We start from the raw sequence: 18,008 nt of genomic DNA, 5'->3' as shown, positions 1-18,008 counted from the left end.
CAGTGTCTGTTATTTCACATTTCCACCATGACGACAGATTCTCATGCCAGAACTGGCCTCAACTTAACAGTGGAGTAACTGTGACTCTCCTTTTCACTCACATCCAAAAGATGCAGTGACCAACAAATAAACTGCCCATATTGTAAAGCTTTAAGAATTTATTTTAGCATCAAGAGTATCTTTGAGGAGAAAAAATAAATTATTTTATTCAAAACATTTCTGTTCTGCTGTCACACAAAAGCACGGATGCAACACTCAATTGCTCACGGAGATTGCAATTCTGTATGTAGTTCTACATAAAATAATAAGACTTAAAGCACAGTAAAACTTTTATAGATTCAAAGAGAAATGCACCAGTTCAGGGATTCTGAGGAGAACCAGTTTCTTCTGAGGAGGCTCAGAAAGCCCACATTCAATAATTCAACAACTGCTGGGTTGTTTGGTAAAGGGGCATTTAGCCCAGTCACTGGCTAACACAAAAATCACATCATTTCTTAAAAATATAAACTCAACCAAGTTCCAACCTATACTATGTCAAAGTCTATTTACAGCAAATCACTTCACTCTGTGGCTATCTTTAAAATGCCTCTCTGTTAGTATGCTACAGCATTCTGTGGAAACATCAAATTCTCCAAAATTACTCGCCAAGTTTACGATAAAGTTTCATATTAGAAATTACCAATAAAATTAAAAATAACTGTCTCGTTAGTTTTATTTCTAAACATTAGAATCAGGCAAAATACGCAGAAACAATCACTTATTGGCTCCTGTACAAGTAGGTGGGGCTTCATTTGCCATACTGACTGTTACACTTTTCCCCATTCAAAACTGTAAGAGTGACACGTCTTGTGTATTTTATAGTCTTTGACTATGTGACCTAAGTTACTATATACATATATTTAAAATAATAAGTTGGCACAATGTACACTAAAATAATGATTTAAAGATGATTCTTTGTATTTAAAACATTTTTTAAGGTAAGTGGTTGTAAACTATTTATTTGGGCTGAATTTAAACTGACAAATAAGTTGAGCAATACTAAATTAAATTTAGTTTGTTTAAATTCAACCAATATTAACACCCACTTAACCCATTTAAAACTTATCTGCATATAATTACATTTATAATATATTCCTGTATTTATATTTACAATTACACTGTTAACTTATCAATTACACCTTAACCCACCCATAATTACATACCACCAAACCTATCCCTTTAACCCTACACTGTTAGACATTTCTGTAAATTACACAGTTATTTACTGTATTTCACCCAGTGTAATACTGCAAATTCCTTTTACGGTAAATAACTGTATTTACCGTTGCATTATGGGAATTTAGTGTGACGTCGAACAACATATACAGCGATGTACTGTATTTGTAAAAATTCGTGTATTATACTGTATTTTCCACAACTGCTTCAACGCCACCTTGCGGCGATTCGACTACTCTGCACCACATTTTGCCTGAGGACCCTGGAGCAATTCTGGAGGACAATTTATTAGTGTGCCTGAAGAACATACTAGATTTAACAAACTTTACTCTGGTAAGCTGAGGCAGTGTTTCATTTTACAGAATGTTTTGTGGACGAGAATAGAACAAAGTAAAGTATAAAGTTGGCTATTATTATTTTCTCTGGCTTGGCGTTATTTCGCCCATTTGAGAAATATATCATCTATTAAGATGTTACCTTTATTTAATTTATTACATTAACACTACTATTACTTTAAATAAGACTGTTTATGACTATTAGCCATTGTTCTCGTCATATCTTTTTATTTATTTACATAGGAACCGGTGTTGCAGCGGGTTTTGGTTTAGGAGGGAACCAGAGGTATGCAGACAGTTTTGGAGGACACTTAGCACGAGACAACGGTCCGGCAGAGAGTGTTTTCCCCCAGAAGAATATGAATGAAAGACCATCAAATAATCCAGGTAAAAGCGCGTCTGTCTGTGCTGACAACACTCGACATTGATTTGAGCACCTCTATTAGCATTTGTTTGCTCGGCAACATTGGCTGAAGCGATCTTTAAATGGTAATGTTAACTGTTAGCTAAACTGAGCTAAGTTTATACTGAATTGGACTCAAACTCATTTTAACGTGCAACGTTTAACTTATATTGATTTATACTATATATATATTAGATGTTGTGAACTTATTTTTCTCTGGTTTAGAGTAACTTATAACGTTAGCTTGAGAAAATAACATCGCGACGTAACCTATAAGAACGTTAACGTAAATCTATAACGTTACAATATGCATAGAGGTAAAGTTGGTTTTATATTCGCACATTCGTTCATTTAGAAGACTCTATACTGTTTACCATGTTACTTTGAATATTCGATCAGAATTAGCATGCCAGTATGACTTGAAATCAACATTAACACTGTTTATTTGACCGTGAGCATGTTGTACTTTGATAGTCATTAGCTGCTAAAATGATTTCGCTATTTAGAGTTTGCAAATAATACTTTTATGAAATTAAATTATTAAGGGGGAAGTCTGAATCTGCTGATATAAAACCAATTTTACCTCTATGCATTATGCTAATAACCACCTTTTTGCTATTTATTGTTTGCTAATTATTTTTTTATCACAACTCTTGACATTTGGTTTAACATAATAGTTACCATTATATTTTTTTTCTGTTTAGATATGGCACTGGCACAGCAGCAGGTTTTGTCTGAAGAAACAAACAGCATTTCAGAGGAACATCTTGATCAGCACAGCCTTATGCTTAAAAAATAAGCAAGACCAGTAAGCAACCAAGGTAAACAAATAAAAAAAAGTTGTGTGGAGGTTGTGGATTGTAGCATGGTATTCTTATCTGTATTTTTGGCTTTTTTATGGTCTCAATATAGAATACTGGGAGCCTGCCTGTGCAAACTGGACCTCATACAACAGTAAGTACTGTACATCTATTTGTTTCTCAATATATTAACGTTACTTTTAATACAAAATGTGTCACATGTTTAGTTGCTAGCTAAATAAAAAAATCGTTTTCCCTTTTTTATTAAACCATTTAGTAGGTTTTTTTTTCATCTTTGTTTATAATATTTTTGAGCAGATTGAGGTCTGTCATGGGTGAGACATTTCAAAATACAATAATTAGTATTGGGATACATGCATTTGTCTATGTATTAAATGTCTTTTTCCCCATTTCATGTTGCCTAAATATTTTGTAATAAATAAAATAATACAATTTTTTGTATAAATAATTCCAGAGGATGAAACAAAATGCACAGCAACAACCAGAGTGAGCCAGAAGATAGCAGGAGAAGTAGTGAAGAGAATGACAACCATGAACAACAGTGTGTTACCCTTCTTTCACCAGCTAACTGAGAACTTGGATTAGGTGAGACACTCTCAATAGTTTTATCAGTATTCAGTCAGTTTTAGTTTATTAGGAATACATAAAACAAATAGTCTAATCTGTCCTGCCGTGAATCAACCCATCACAAATGCTACAATGTTTTTGTAAAACCTTGTTAGGGAAAAAAATAAACAGGACGTTCTGGTTAGTTATCTTTTAAACATGGTAGTGAGCAGGTTATGAGCAGGAGCCAGTTGCTCAGTACCAGCTGAAAACTACCCCAACCTAGCTGCCATGCTTCAAAATAATTAACCAGTATATGATTTATTTTTTTTAAACAAGCTTCTTCTATGCTTATGTTAGTCTGTTTGTCCTTATCCAGAGTTCTTCATAATCCTGGACTGGGCCAAATCCTGACCAGATGCTGTGGTGGTCATGGAGGAGTGAATCCTAAAAGACACACGTGATCAATGAGTTTCCGCATTGATCCAATGGGCCAGCCTGACCACCCGCTGGTGAACTTTCAAGCCTCTGGTGCCTAGACTGCGGCCTTGCACAAGTTTGGCTAGAGGAGAACTGGTCGTGCCCAACTGAGCCTGGTATCTCTCAAGGGATTTTATTCTACACTTTCGTCAGTTGGTGAAGTTTCTTCCATGCCACTGTCGCCACTGGATCACTTGGCTACGATTGGTGGATCGGTGGATTTGCTCTTCAGTGTTTAGACTTTCAGCAGTGACATTTACTGCTTCAATTCTGAAAACTGGACTGAAGCAGCTTCAATTTACAAGAACTTCTATGTTAAGCTGCTTTAACATCATTGATCTACATAGTAAAAGTGCAATAGAAATAAAGATGAATTGCATTTGAACATGTGAATTCAGACCTTGTTGAGCATTTGACACCAGAACTAGTAATATTTTAAAGTTGGGTTGTTTCTGAGTCGGCTAATAGTTACAAATATTTATTTTTCCAACAATATGCAATTCAGAAGTTTAAATTTTTATTGTACATTTATGTTCTAGTGCTTTGTGTGATTTATTTATTTTTAATGTGTTGATTTTATTGCTTAATGTAATTTTCACACATTTTCCTTAAATGGTTTAAGCATTATTAATGTTTTAAAGAATGGAATATTTTGTAATTGTGTCTGGTTTAATGTCAGTAGTACTTAGTACAATTGTTTTTTTTTTCTCAACAATATGCAGGTCAGACACTTAAATTAGTTTTGTACATGTATGTTAATGTGCTTTGTCATTTTCAATGTTTTTTTTTCTTAAAATAAAATATTTTGAATGATTGAAATGTAATGTTTTTACACATTTTTAAGCTTGTTTTAAGCATCTCCAATGTTTTAAATAAAGAGTGTTTATTTTGTTAATATTTTGTAATTGTGTCTTTTTTAGGTCTATAGTATTAAAATAATATTAATAAAATTATATTATAAAATATTTAGGACAAAATTAAAAGGTTTACAGTAGCTAACTGTTAACTTAGGTTTTTACAGTAGTTAACCATTTTCAGACACTACGGTAACATGCTGTAAACGGATTTACAGTTGTATACTGTAAATCTAGAATACAGTAACTTACTGGCAACAGTGTTGCCAGTAAGTTACTGTAAAAACCCTTTGAAATGTCTAACAGTGTACCTCTGTACCACCTCAATAGCATGAAAAGTGTTGTGCAATACAATATGATAACAACATTGTAATTATTTTTTTGATGTAAGTACCTAGTAGTTATGGCTGCTTAAAGTGAGAGAAATGTACCACCCCCCCCCACGACCCCCCAAATCTGCCAACCTAATTTAAAAAAATGGAACCCATAATTTATGAAAAAACAATAAAAAGAATTTTACCCAAGACTGAAAAATACTCAAAAAAAAAAACAACTCAAAATTCCAGCCTAAAAAATTCATAGAACGTTGAACATGTTAAAAAATTAATACTAATTTAAACAGAATCGGAGAAATAGATTGAAAATGCAAGAATGTGCAGCATGTGTGGAAGTGTGACAGTGGCAAATACCGAGCTGGAAGCAAATCTTGGATCCAAATTCAGTATGTTGGTTTAAGGCCTTGATGTGACCACGTACTGTAGCGGGGCTTAACTGCTATAAAAGAAGACCAAGCCCACTTGATCTGCCTCTTCAGCGCATTGAGCAGAGATCAAGGTCTCATTACAAGGTTTCCCCAATGTAGAAACCACCCTCTGACCAGGCAATGAACCAGCACAAAGCAACCACGTGTGCTATTTAGATAAGAGAATGTGGTGTGTCCTATATACAGCTAAATGTTTAGTCAAAAAATAATCACACATATTGCAGAATTGCCATTTATTTAAGTGCATGTCTTTAAAAAATAATGTTAAATATGAATTATCTGCACTTATAACAAACACTTTGTTGAAGAAATGCATTGAAAAGATGAATTGACACTTAAGCATAAATGGCTGAAAAATTTCTTCAAATGTTTAGCCTTTCACCATTAACATTCTAAGAGACCATCCATGAACGGCGACTGCTTTCCTTTCTGGAAGAACACTTTTCTGTGCTAAAGTAATGGATGGTTTTGCTTACATATTCATACAGCCTAAGTAGACATGCCATCATTTGATAGAGACCCCGAAGGTCTGAGCACCATTATTTCTCCATCGCTGGTTAAATAAGTTTCCATCCATTCAACACTTAACTGTAATTTGTTTTGGTCGGGGAGACTGTAAAAGCCTGGGAATTATCCGTTGAACTTTGTGTGCTCAACATGCAATCAGTTAGGTGGAAAGAAAGAATAAGACAAATTCTAGCAATCTCAGAAAAAATATTTTACAGACATTTAAATGTCAAAAAGAGTTGATGAAAAAAACAATTCTTGTTTGCGCATCCATTCAGGAAATCACAGCTCCTTTCATCTCTGGCATGAGCTTGCACTCAATGTGCATATCAGATGCATTAAAAAAACGTCAATATATTCAGGACGAATATCAAATCCACAAGATTTCTGAACAGAGTTTTTCTGAAAAGAGCTCGAGATGCCCAGAGGAGAGGAAATGAAGTCTTAGTGAGCACAAACTCTTACACTTCTGTCAAATGGTGGTTTTATTGAAGTTTATTTTCAGAGGCTTTACACTGACCAACATTCCTCCTTCAGTGGTTGAAAAGCTGACGGTGTTGAACATTGCCGTGGCTCAGCCAAGCTATCATTTTTATATGTGTAATTATTTTGATTTCCTGAAGCAGCTCATTTTGCACTTCTTAGCTGTTTGATTTGGCACATGAGATGAGTTCAAACGAGAGGCCAGCTGTTTATTTTTAGGCTCCTTTTACAATGATTTGGACAGGTTTAGTCCTCTAACCTCTATTATACCATTTGATGTGTATAGTTTTGAAAGAAAGTTTTTTTCTAGCGAATAAAGCTTTACCAATTAATAGAATAATAAATTGAGACATCCTCTTATTTTAAGAACGCAATACTTCCTTTTTTTAAAAAATATTACTGACAGCAGACTTTTTTGTTTTCATTTCTTTTGAAAAGAAACCCCCTACCTGTTCATTCATGTATATTTAAGACACACGATCAATAACCATTATGCAGGTCTAACTAAGAGAATGCTTGGAATTAAATATATGTCATATTAAACATTTTTAAGCACTTTTAAGTAAGGGATAATGTACATACAGGTGGTTGTTCATTCAGAATAAAGCCCGACAGGCTTATCAGCATGTTGTATAAGACTGAAGGGCTTTAGTCTGTGAAAAAAACACCTAGATGTACATTATCCCACTTATTATGGAGCTACTTACCACAAAAGTGAACAATTGTGAAGTCAAATTTAAGACTTTTCAAGACTTTTTAAAGACCATTATAAATGAAATTTCAGATTTACACTAGGGTACACACTCAGGAATTTTTCCAATGTCCCAGTTAAAACATAAAAAAACAATGATAACAAATGTGATTGTAAGAAGATAATTTTGTTAAAACTTTTATTGTGATGGAATGTTAGCGATTAGACAGACATTAGCCCAATTGGTTAGCTTTACATGGACAAAGAAAAATTAAGACCTGTCCAAAATGATTTAAGATCTACAGTACAACACGATATTTCAGCGAATTCAATACTCTTTGTTTTTAAAATTTAAGACGTTTTAAGACCCCCCAGAAAGAGGGGAAAGCTTGCAGAAAGAAAAGGCTAAATGCAGCCTACACTAATATGTATTAATCAGTCCCAAATGTTTATAAATGGTCAAGTTATGTTAAGTCTGTTTTATTAGTTAAGTTAGGTTAAGCCTATGCCTATAGTTTAGTGGTTGTTATCTGGGAATAACATTCTTTGGATTGTTGTGATTGACCAGTCAGAATCCATTTCAGCGAGATGTTAAATAAAATAAAATAAAATAACATAAAATAAAATAAAATAAAATAAAGCACTGCTTCAACATTGTAAAAAGTGTTAGGTTCCTCATAATTCTTTCCTGTTGTCCCAACATGTATCGATTAAATAAACTTAATTGTTTTTACAAATTTAAGTGACTTGAACATATAAGAAAAGTTGTCTTAATAATCTTAATAATTATGATGTTTCAGCTCATTTAAAATAAGTAGATTGAACAAGCAGCTTTTCATTGCTTTAGAACAGGATAGAAAATAAATACTAACAAAAAAACAACAACTACACAGTTTTTTGGATCCATTATAGAAAATATTATATTTTAAATAGACATTTAAACAGAAATTTAGAAATTACTTTTAAATTTAGAGGTTTTGAAATGAAAGCATGCTTGCTAACAGTGCAAATGGACATCAGAAAACATTTCAAAATCTAAAAAAGAAAAGAAAAGAAAAGCAGTTCATAACCCTTTAAAAGCAGGATTTCCAAACACAAAACACATAATAGATTTCTCGTTTCACACAAGATAAAATTGACAGACAGTTAGATATTATCCATATCGTATGATAATCTCCTGTCTGCCAGAATGCAGTTACGGTATCAAACGCTCACAGTTGCTGCCGTGTAAATCAATACAGTTGACTTACTCATACTCCATTCCCATAACACACAGTCTGTGGTGTACGTAGTTCATGCATGTCCGTTTATATATTTTTCTCCAGGTGTTTTGCCCTCTGGCTGAATCTAGCATTGGCTTTAATAACTTGAGGATTGACAAACCTCATATCTCAAGCCTTGCCATGTGTGTTAGCAAATCCATTGATGCATTTATTTTAATCTAAAACAAGATTTTGAGATTGCTAATAAAGCAAGCGGAAAATTAAAACAATTAAATGTTATTGATTCCATCACCTTGTAAAACCAAGCCTGAGGCACAACATAATTGTACAAGTGATTTAATGGGATTGTTTGTTCCATATCACAGAGCTGGCTTTAAATTAATCTTTGGCTTTGCTGATATGGAGAATATTGTATGGACTCGTTCTCGGCTGTTGGCTGATTTATCTGACTCTTACAAAAGGAATCTAATCTTGTGTTTCTTAATGCTTTACTCTGTGAAGGGGCCCTCGAGTGTTGATGAGGCCCTGATTATCAGTCTGCGTGTCACATACACACACACATACACACACACACGCACACACACACACACACACACACACACACACACACACACACACACACACACACAAACACACACACATACACACACACACACACACACGAGTGAGGATTGGTTTCGTCACAGCTCTCGTCCTGCCTTGACTGATGTGTGTCTTTGTTTGGAACACTAGATCTTTCCACCCGTTGATGTGTGCTGATGTTATCGGAGTAAATCTCCCAAAAAGAAAAAAACCTTACATCTCCAGAGAGTGAAAAGATATGTAACAATGGTTGTTCTAAACTTTCATTTGGTTCAGGGAAAATGGGCAAAAGTTTTTGTTTTTGTTTTGTTTTTTCAAAACCATGATATCTGTGGATGGGAAAAGATAGAGCAGGCAATGTAGGCCAAGTGATAGTTCTGCATTCAGGACTATATTAACATGCTTTAAATTAAAATACATCTACAATACATCAACTTTGAATTACTAATAAATATTACTAATAAAAATTTAATTACTAATAACAGGAGTTTTTATTTCCATTTATGAGCAGTACTGTTTTTTTTTTTTTTGATGTGCTTATATTATTTTATTATTTATTATATATATTTATGTGTCATATAGATATTTATGGAATATACAAGTCTGACAGGTCAAAGTGCATATAACATTCTTAAAATAATCTATTTCTGTTTGACACTGTTAGCACTGGCGAGTCCTGGCTGGGCCAGTTGTTATTTCTGCGTGGAGTTTGCATGTTCTCCCCGTGGTGGCTTGGGTTTTCCTCAAAGTCCAAAGGCATGCGCCATAGGTGACTTGAATAAACTAAATTGGTCATAGTGCACAGTATGTGTGTGCATCTGAGAGTGTATGGGTGTTTCCTAGTACTGGGTTGCAGTTAGAAGGGCATCTGCTTTGTAAAATATATGCCTGATAAGTTGGCCGTTCATTCAGCTGTGGCGACCCCTGATGAATAAAGGGACCAAGCTGAAGGAGAATGAATGAATAAATGAATCTAATCCTTCAGCGATGTTAACTTATTGTTTTGAGGAGAAAAAAACTGTAAAATATAAAAGAACATATAAAGCAGCACTATGTACCTTAATGATGTCTCCAAAATAATATTGGTGGTAGAAAAACTTTTAACTAGATGAATTTCACTCCTGTGGCTAACAGATCTGCCATGTGATATTTGTGGCACATAGTGTAGTGTAACACAGGACATTTGACCTGGTTGGTGGACATACGTGGTGTATTTGAAATCACAACTTAAATTCACTATTCCCTACATTAGTCCACTAATATAGTCCACTTGAAGGAGTGAATGAAAAAGAGTGAGTGTATAAAAACAATTGAGCGAATTCCAGCCTTTTTTGTGTTTTGCTGGTTCATAAATCCATTAGATGGATTTGATTTTAAACATCTCCTTCAGACCCTGTGAAAGTTCCCTTACACTTAGGGCATACTCTCACTAGGCACGGTTGCCTTGAACAGTACAGAAGAGCGATTGTCCCCCCACTACCCTAACCCCCTCCTGCGCTCACACTGCATCTTTACCTTCCGAGCCAGAGCATACTTACATCATTGATAATGTGACTGTTCAGTTTAACAGGAAGGAAAGTGCTCTCGCTCAGCACAGTAAAAATTGCTTTAGTAGTATTGTTTTGTATTATTTTTTTAGTCATTTGGTATGCAGTGACACACAGTCCAATATTTTGCTGAACAGATCCATAACTTTTGACGATCATAAGTTATCATAAAAGTCATCAGGCTGCAGGTATTAGAAGGTTTGCTAAAGGTGTAGCTGATGTGCAGCGAGGGGTTCATCTTTGATGAACTATGATTGTACACTTTCATTAAAAAGTAAGAATAATTGATAAATCCACATGAAATAGTCCCAACTGATGACTCCAACTGAACGGTTGCTACTACAGTAGTTCAGATACGGTTGTGCCAGGAAGCTGATGAGAATTATTTATATTACCTATTAAATTTCCTAATAATTGCTTTTTTTCACATCTAGCCCTACCCCAACCCTAAACTCAATCATCACAGTAATGTAAAAACAGTAGTTGTAGCAAGTATTATTTATGTTATTTATTAAATTTCCTAATAAATTGTTTTTTTTTAACATCTACCTCTACCCCAACCCTAAACCCAATCATTACAGAACCATAAAAATATTAATTATTGTTATACAGCATCACAAAAATGATGCTACTGTATATTGATGTGCATATCCGCAGCTGTATCCTATCTAGACCGAACCGCGCTCTGGCACACCTCTCACAACTTGACCAGAATCGGCCAACTGAATCATGCCTACCCAATTCGGAGCAATCACACTTGTCAAACGTACCAGGAAACGCGACCAGGCATGGTTGGGATAGCCTAGTGTGAGTAAGCCTTTAGCGAGCTATCTACTGTTAAAGAAACAAGGTATTTAGATTTCTGTGTGTATTGTTGTGGTGCACTGTGGGATTGATTGAGTGCACATCAGAACTACCACTGCTTTTGATACCGCTAGAATTGGCTGCTCTCTCAAATAGTGCACTATGTAAGGATTTCTGGTGTGATTTCGGATATAATCATGGTTTCTAAAAGAGAAAATGTCAGCAGGTAGTCAACAAATGCATGTTTTTGAGTTTTCGACACAGGCATTTGCACTCCCACAAGGGGAGCAAGAGATACTTGCATAGTGTTTTACATTACTATAAAATCTTAATTCTATTGCTTTACACCTCAGACTATACTAAAATATTTATTGAATGATTTCAGCTTTAATAAATAATTATACCATACCATTCCAATAACACATCTTTAATGTTGTGGTTGCGTGTCTCGATACAGTGTTGTGTTTCAAACATACACTGACATATGAAAGATGCAATCTTCCCACTCACCAGCTCAGTCTCTCTCTCTCGCCATTAAGTGCTGATCAGTTTCTCAAAGGAAAGTACGGGAGCCTGAAGTGATGACAAAAGGCAGCTCTGTGTTTCATAAGTGCTCGTTTCTGCCAGAGGGACTGTCAAAATGCATCAGCCTGCACCACAAGGACCTGCAATTAGTATGAGACCAACATTAGTTTATGTGGAAATGTAGAAACTACCATCACACAGTGAGAGAGCTTATCTCTACAGGCAATAAATCCCAGAAGAAAACATCTTACTTAAACTTCTTTGACTGCTTGAGACCCAAGAGAATTCATTATTATTCAGACTGCAACCATGTTTGATCATGCTTTATAGAAAACCTCAGATGGTAATAAAGCTGATCTAACTTACATTGGCATTGGGACTGATCTAATATTTTGTGTCAGATGTCACACAAGCTCTATAAGTGAAGAGAACAATTTGTGATAGGGAATGAGTTGCTAAACTGCCTATAATGTGACAATTTTGTGAGGTGGTAGAAGCAGAACTTTGTTCAATATAACCATGATATGACACCTAAAAGCTGAGCCCTCAATAAAATACAGCTCATGAATTCCTAGAGTTGTGATGAACATTGCAATGGTGATGTAACTGGCTTTGCTGTATCATTTTCTTTGGGCTGTGTCTGGATGAAGAAAAATTTTTTAAGGGAAACTGGAAAATCATGTAATTGAGTTCATTTATAAAGTTGTGGGAACATTTGAGGAAAAACGGTCAAAGTAATAATGATTATTTAATCCATAAACAGTGTTAATGCATGTGTACAGTGATAAAATGTGTTTACGTGGGTGCATTCATTAATTCATTCATTCATTTTCTTTTTGGTTTTGTCCCTTTATTAATCTGGGGTCGCCACAGCGGAATGAACAGCCAACTTATCCAGCAAATGTTTTATGCAGTGGATGACCTTCCAGCTGCAACCCATCTCTGGAAAACAACCATACACACTTATTCACACTCATACACTATGGACAGTTTAGCCTACTCAATTCACCTGTACAACATATCTTTGGATTGTGGGGGAAACCAGAGTACCCGGAGGAAATACACGTGTACGCAGGGAGAACATGCAAACTCCACACAGAAACGCCAACTGATCCAGCCAAGGCTCGAATCAGCGACCTTCTTGCTGTGAGGCGACTGCACTACCTACTGTGGCACTGCGTCGCCCTATGTGGCTGCATATTGGAAGTAAAAGCTAATATTATCGGAATATGGTTTTTGCAAGAATAAATCTGTTAGATTTATCAAAGTACTGCATTTGAATGATGTAAGAGAAATGAAAGAGTACAATTCTGAGATATTTATGTTTATTTAAATACAGAAATGCTGATGTTCATTTTAGTAGACTAAACAAGTTTTACTATAATCCCACACTAAGCTACACATATAGCATAAATAAACTGAGTGTGTTTAGCAAAGCTAACTTTGCAAAGCTATATTTACATATAGAAAAAAGACAACCAATAACAATACAAAACTGCACCAATTTATATGGGTTTGAATACAAATACGAAAAATGTCCCCATTCATATGCTTTAACAACAAATTTAGTAATGTTTAAGAATTAGCAAGAGATGTGATGATCTTTTGTAGCTACTTGAATGCGTTTGACCACACACATATCAGCGCCATTGGTGTGATCCAAGAACTGTGAAGAGATGATGCCAACTACAAAGCACTTAGAGGTATTCATAATCCTGGACCAGGCCGTATCCTGAGCTTATGCAGTGGCGGTCATGGATAAGTGAAGAGCATTAGACTGATTCTTGAAAGACCCAAGTGACAGATAAGTCTTCTTATTAATCCCGTGGACCAGTCTGATCACTCGCCAGTGACCCACAAGCGTAAATCTCAAGGGGATGGGGGGGACATGTTCCCTCCCATCCGAGGATTGTAAAAATGAAAAAATGCAGATAACCGATGTAATTGTCCATGAATCTGCTGTATTAGTGATTAAAATGACTTATCTAGTTAAAGTTAGCTTGTTGCAAAGTGCCTTGCAACTTAACACGCCAAAGCTGTTTCCCATGCATTGTTTCTTTTGTGACGACTTGGCATAATGTTAACATTAACGGCCACAATTAGCATATTCTTTAGCCGTGTATTTGCTAAATGAGCACTGTGCTACGTCCAAACTAACCTCACTGTATTTTTTGTATAATCAATTTCTATTCTGTTTTTAAGTGACTCAATTAATTTGAAATTAAAATGTTAACCTTGTTAATTACTTGTTATCATTGTTGTGATTTTTATCGTTTATGATAGTTTTACATTCGTTATGTAAAGCACTTTGAATTTCCATTGTGTATAAAATGTGCTACAGCATAAACTTGCATAGTTAGATAAAATGACAGAGAAAAGACAATAAGATCATTTTTCAGTGCAGCTAAACACCAAGTTCAAAAACTTCACATATTAAGCAATTTGGCTTTAAGAATGAGTGCTTATGAAAATACTAATGTCACAATACTAATCACAGGCAAAAGAGAAAGAAATGATTGAGGAACAAGCAGAGCAGGGTCAGTCAGATGTACAGTGTCAGGTAAGGGTGTTGTGCTTTATTGAAGGGATAATGACAATTTTTTTGGAGGGTGAACAATTTTTTTTAATGTTTTCGGAGTTGTGGCTATTTAACAGATGAATCTTACACACTCACTGATTTACAATATGATCTGTCAATTTAAAAAAGTGTACAGTAAAGTTAGTTATGAGTATGAAAATTTTTCTGCATTTATTCTGCTTCAGGAGTCAGTCTGTTGACTGTAAACAACATAACAAACAATGCAATAAATAGTTTTGAAGAAAAATTGATTTGTCATTGAACCTGAGAAAAAAATTTAAAATAATCATAAGGATGTAATCTCCATGCTATAATAATAATGAAACCATTTTTAACTGCGGGGACATTTCTTTATTAGTACCATTTGGTTATATTATTTGTGTCTCCTTCAAAAAAATGCTAAAAGAAATTTTATATTTACTGTACCCCCTACTGTTAAATCAGATTTACGCCCATGCTGTGACCTACTCTTACCTGCACGTCTTTCTGCACGTCTTTCTCTACGATGAACGCCTAGTGTTCTTCAGCCTTCAGCACCTAGACTGCAGCTCTGCACAAGAAGTTTGGCCAGACAAGAAATGGTGCCCAATAGAGTTTGGTTTCTCTCTAGGTTTTTTCCTTTACTTTTGTCAATTGGTGAAGTTTGTTCCTCACCACTGTCGCCACTGGCTTGCATGGTTTGGGATTTGTGGAGCTGAGCATGGATACATTTGCTCTTTAGTGTTTGGACTTTCAGAAGTGAAATTTAAACCACACTGAACTGAACTAAAATGAACTTCAACTCTGAAAACTGGACTGACAGTTTAAAGTTAGTAGAACTTCTATGTTAAGCTGCTTTGACACAATCTACATTGTAAATGCACTATAGAAATAAATAAACAAACATGAACAATGGCTGTGTCCAAAACCACCTAACGTTACTACTGAGTAGGTAGCACATTTGAATTTAAACTACTCGGCCATTAGAAAAGTACGTTTTATACAGTATGACCAACACAATCTCATGGCAATTCATAACTTTATTTTATTTAGTGTCTAATTTGTATGAATTCGTACAATCAAATTCGTACAATTTAGTACGATTTGCTCATCACCCAATGTGGTTGGGTTTAGGGGTGGGGTTGGGTGCCTCGCCTCCTTTCTAAAATCGTACATTTTCGTATGACTGAAATACTTACGTTTTCTCGTGAGATCAATCTGGTATGACTGTAAGTACTATGAATGAAATCAGGACATACTACATCCGCCATTTTGTCATGGTCACATGAGCTACCCACGTCAGTTGCGCCGCTTCACTTCCATCCACTTCAGAATCTCGCCGGAAGTAGTAAGTCATTCCGGTGCTCCTCACATACTGATTTTCAAGTTTTATGGGTAACACTTTAATATAACTATCCGTTATAACTAGTTAATAGACCATTAATAAACTGTTAGTTAACAAGTTATAAATGACTTGTTAAATAAAAGTTAATAGTTTGTTAATTATTTACAACTGTGCCTTATAGATGGGCAATGGATAACTTACAAGCCGTTAGTTGACAAGTTGTAAATGACTTCTTAACTGTATTTTAATGATTTATAACTATACCTAATAAATTTTTAAGAGATCATGAACAAGCTGTTAGTAAATTACTTAAAAAAAGACTTGTTAAGTATCTGTTATGGTGTGTATATGTTATTGGGACGTTATTCTAAAGTTGCAGCTATTTTTCATTTATTAACTGTTAGTTAATGAGGAATAGTTGCAACTTTAGAATAACGTCCCAATAACATGCTTAAGCTAATAACTAACACTTAACTATTATATTTACTCACACTTTACAGACGAGAGTTGTTCATCGTTTGTTAACCATCTACTAATACCAATGAATCCTTGTAGAACAGCAAATGGATGGAATAAGTTCAAGCTACAGAAATTTGATGTAATATTTAAAATATAAAATGTTTGTTTCTAAACCTTGTTCCACTTATAGGCTTTTCTGTGTGCTGTGTTTTACCAAAGAAACTCCACAGATGAAATTTTAAAAGTTGTCTTTAATGTATAGAAACACACATACTGAACCATGACATGGCAGTACAGCAGTATGCAAGAATACAAACCCATGAAGTGCTAAACATGAAAACAAAATAAATAAAAAATTTAAAATTACACCAGTGGTCTAATAAAAAAGTTTCACTGGTGTTATTATAGGGTGAACAACTGATCTGTAAAGTGTGAGTAAATATAATAGTTAAGTGTTAGTTATTAGCTTAAGCATGTTATTGGGACGTTATTCTAAAGTTGCAACTATTCCTCATTTACTAACAGTTAATAAATGAAGAATAGCTGCAACTTTAGAATAACGTCCCAATAACATATATACACTATTAACTGATACTTAACAAGCCTTTATTAAGTTATTTACTAACAGCTTGTTCATGATCTAGTACTAATTTATTAGGTATAGTTATAAATCATTAAAATACAGTTAAGAAGTCATTTACAACTTGTCAACAAACGGCTTGTAAGTTATCTATTAGCCATTTATAAGGCACAGTTGTAAATAATTAACAAACTATTAACTTTTGTTTAACAAGTCATTTATAACTTGTTAACTAACAGTTTATTAATGGTCTATTAACTAGTTATAACAGATAGTTATTCTAAAGTGTTACCGTTTTATGAATTCGGACATAAGACTCGGCCCGCATGCTGATTTTAGGGTACTATATAGTATGGAAATATGCGGTTTTGGTAACAGCAAATGAGTTCTTGATCATCTCACGAGTTCTTGACGAGCTCAAAATTTTGTGCTTGGCTCAAAGAAAATACAGCTTAAAGTGTAAACAATATGGATTAAATTCTTTTAAAAATTCTAATTCCAGTCAGTCTGGGACAAATGATTTTGCATCATTTCTTTTTTTTTATCAGTGATTTGTAATTTACAACTTCCTCAGATGAAAAAAAAAAACTTAATTTCATCACCTAATGTAAACAGTATTTTCACTTTCTTGCACTATAGCAGGGATGGGCAAACTTGATCCTCAAGGGCTGGTGTCCCTGCAGAGTTTTGTTCCAACACTAGTCAAACACACCTGAACAAGCTAATCAGTGTCTTCAAGATCACTAGAATCTATAAGCAGGTCCTCCAGGACCGAGTTTGCCCACCCCCGCACTATAGACACTATCTTAATCACTCCATGTGTCTTGGAAACATTGTGCACTTCGAATTGTGTCATTCAGGTGAGTGGCCTTAACAAACCACCTGTAGAAACATTTTTTTCTCTTATGCACCTGACACTTTATCGAAACTCCATCTTACAAGGAAATGTTGTTTACTATAAATGAACCACAATCATGTTGGGCTGCTTGTTTCAACCTTGAATAACTCACACAATATTAAACCTTAAATACTTCTTTTGCACATTATTAACCTTTAATCCCTCTCTTTTACAATATCCTGCACAATATTGTTCAGTCTAATGTAAGTACTTTTATAGCCTGTCATATGTATATAGTTAAGCATCTTATATGTTGGTTATGCATAGGTTTTTTAAATATCTCTTATGTCCAGTATTGTGTTTGTATTAATGATTAGTTTATGTAGCACTGTTATCCTGCAAGACATGACAATTCGTTCACCCTGTAGGTCCACATATGAAATGGAATGA

General features: G+C 34.7%; 2 long non-coding RNA genes across 2 annotated transcripts in view; one reads left to right on the top strand and one right to left on the bottom strand.

The window, feature by feature from the left end:
* The window catches only part of LOC141386313 (uncharacterized), a 152,329-nt gene that overhangs the window by 54,856 nt on the left and 79,465 nt on the right, over positions 1-18,008 (bottom strand). Inside the window, exon 3 of the long non-coding RNA XR_012408054.1 lies at positions 11,765-11,919. This is a non-coding gene — a long non-coding RNA (uncharacterized lncRNA). The remainder of the gene's footprint in view (positions 1-11,764; positions 11,920-18,008) is intronic.
* Positions 1,369-4,695, top strand: LOC137490673 (uncharacterized). The gene is made up of 6 exons (XR_011010578.2): positions 1,369-1,548; positions 1,794-1,937; positions 2,658-2,774; positions 2,866-2,907; positions 3,229-3,315; positions 3,700-4,695. It is a non-coding gene; the product is annotated as an uncharacterized lncRNA (long non-coding RNA).

The sequence above is a fragment of the Danio rerio genome, chromosome 6 (genome assembly GCF_049306965.1).
Source record: "Danio rerio strain Tuebingen ecotype United States chromosome 6, GRCz12tu, whole genome shotgun sequence".
NCBI lineage: Eukaryota > Metazoa > Chordata > Actinopteri > Cypriniformes > Danionidae > Danio > Danio rerio.
Note: the sequence above shows the minus strand (reverse complement) of the source record. Positions and strands in the feature narration are given on the sequence as shown.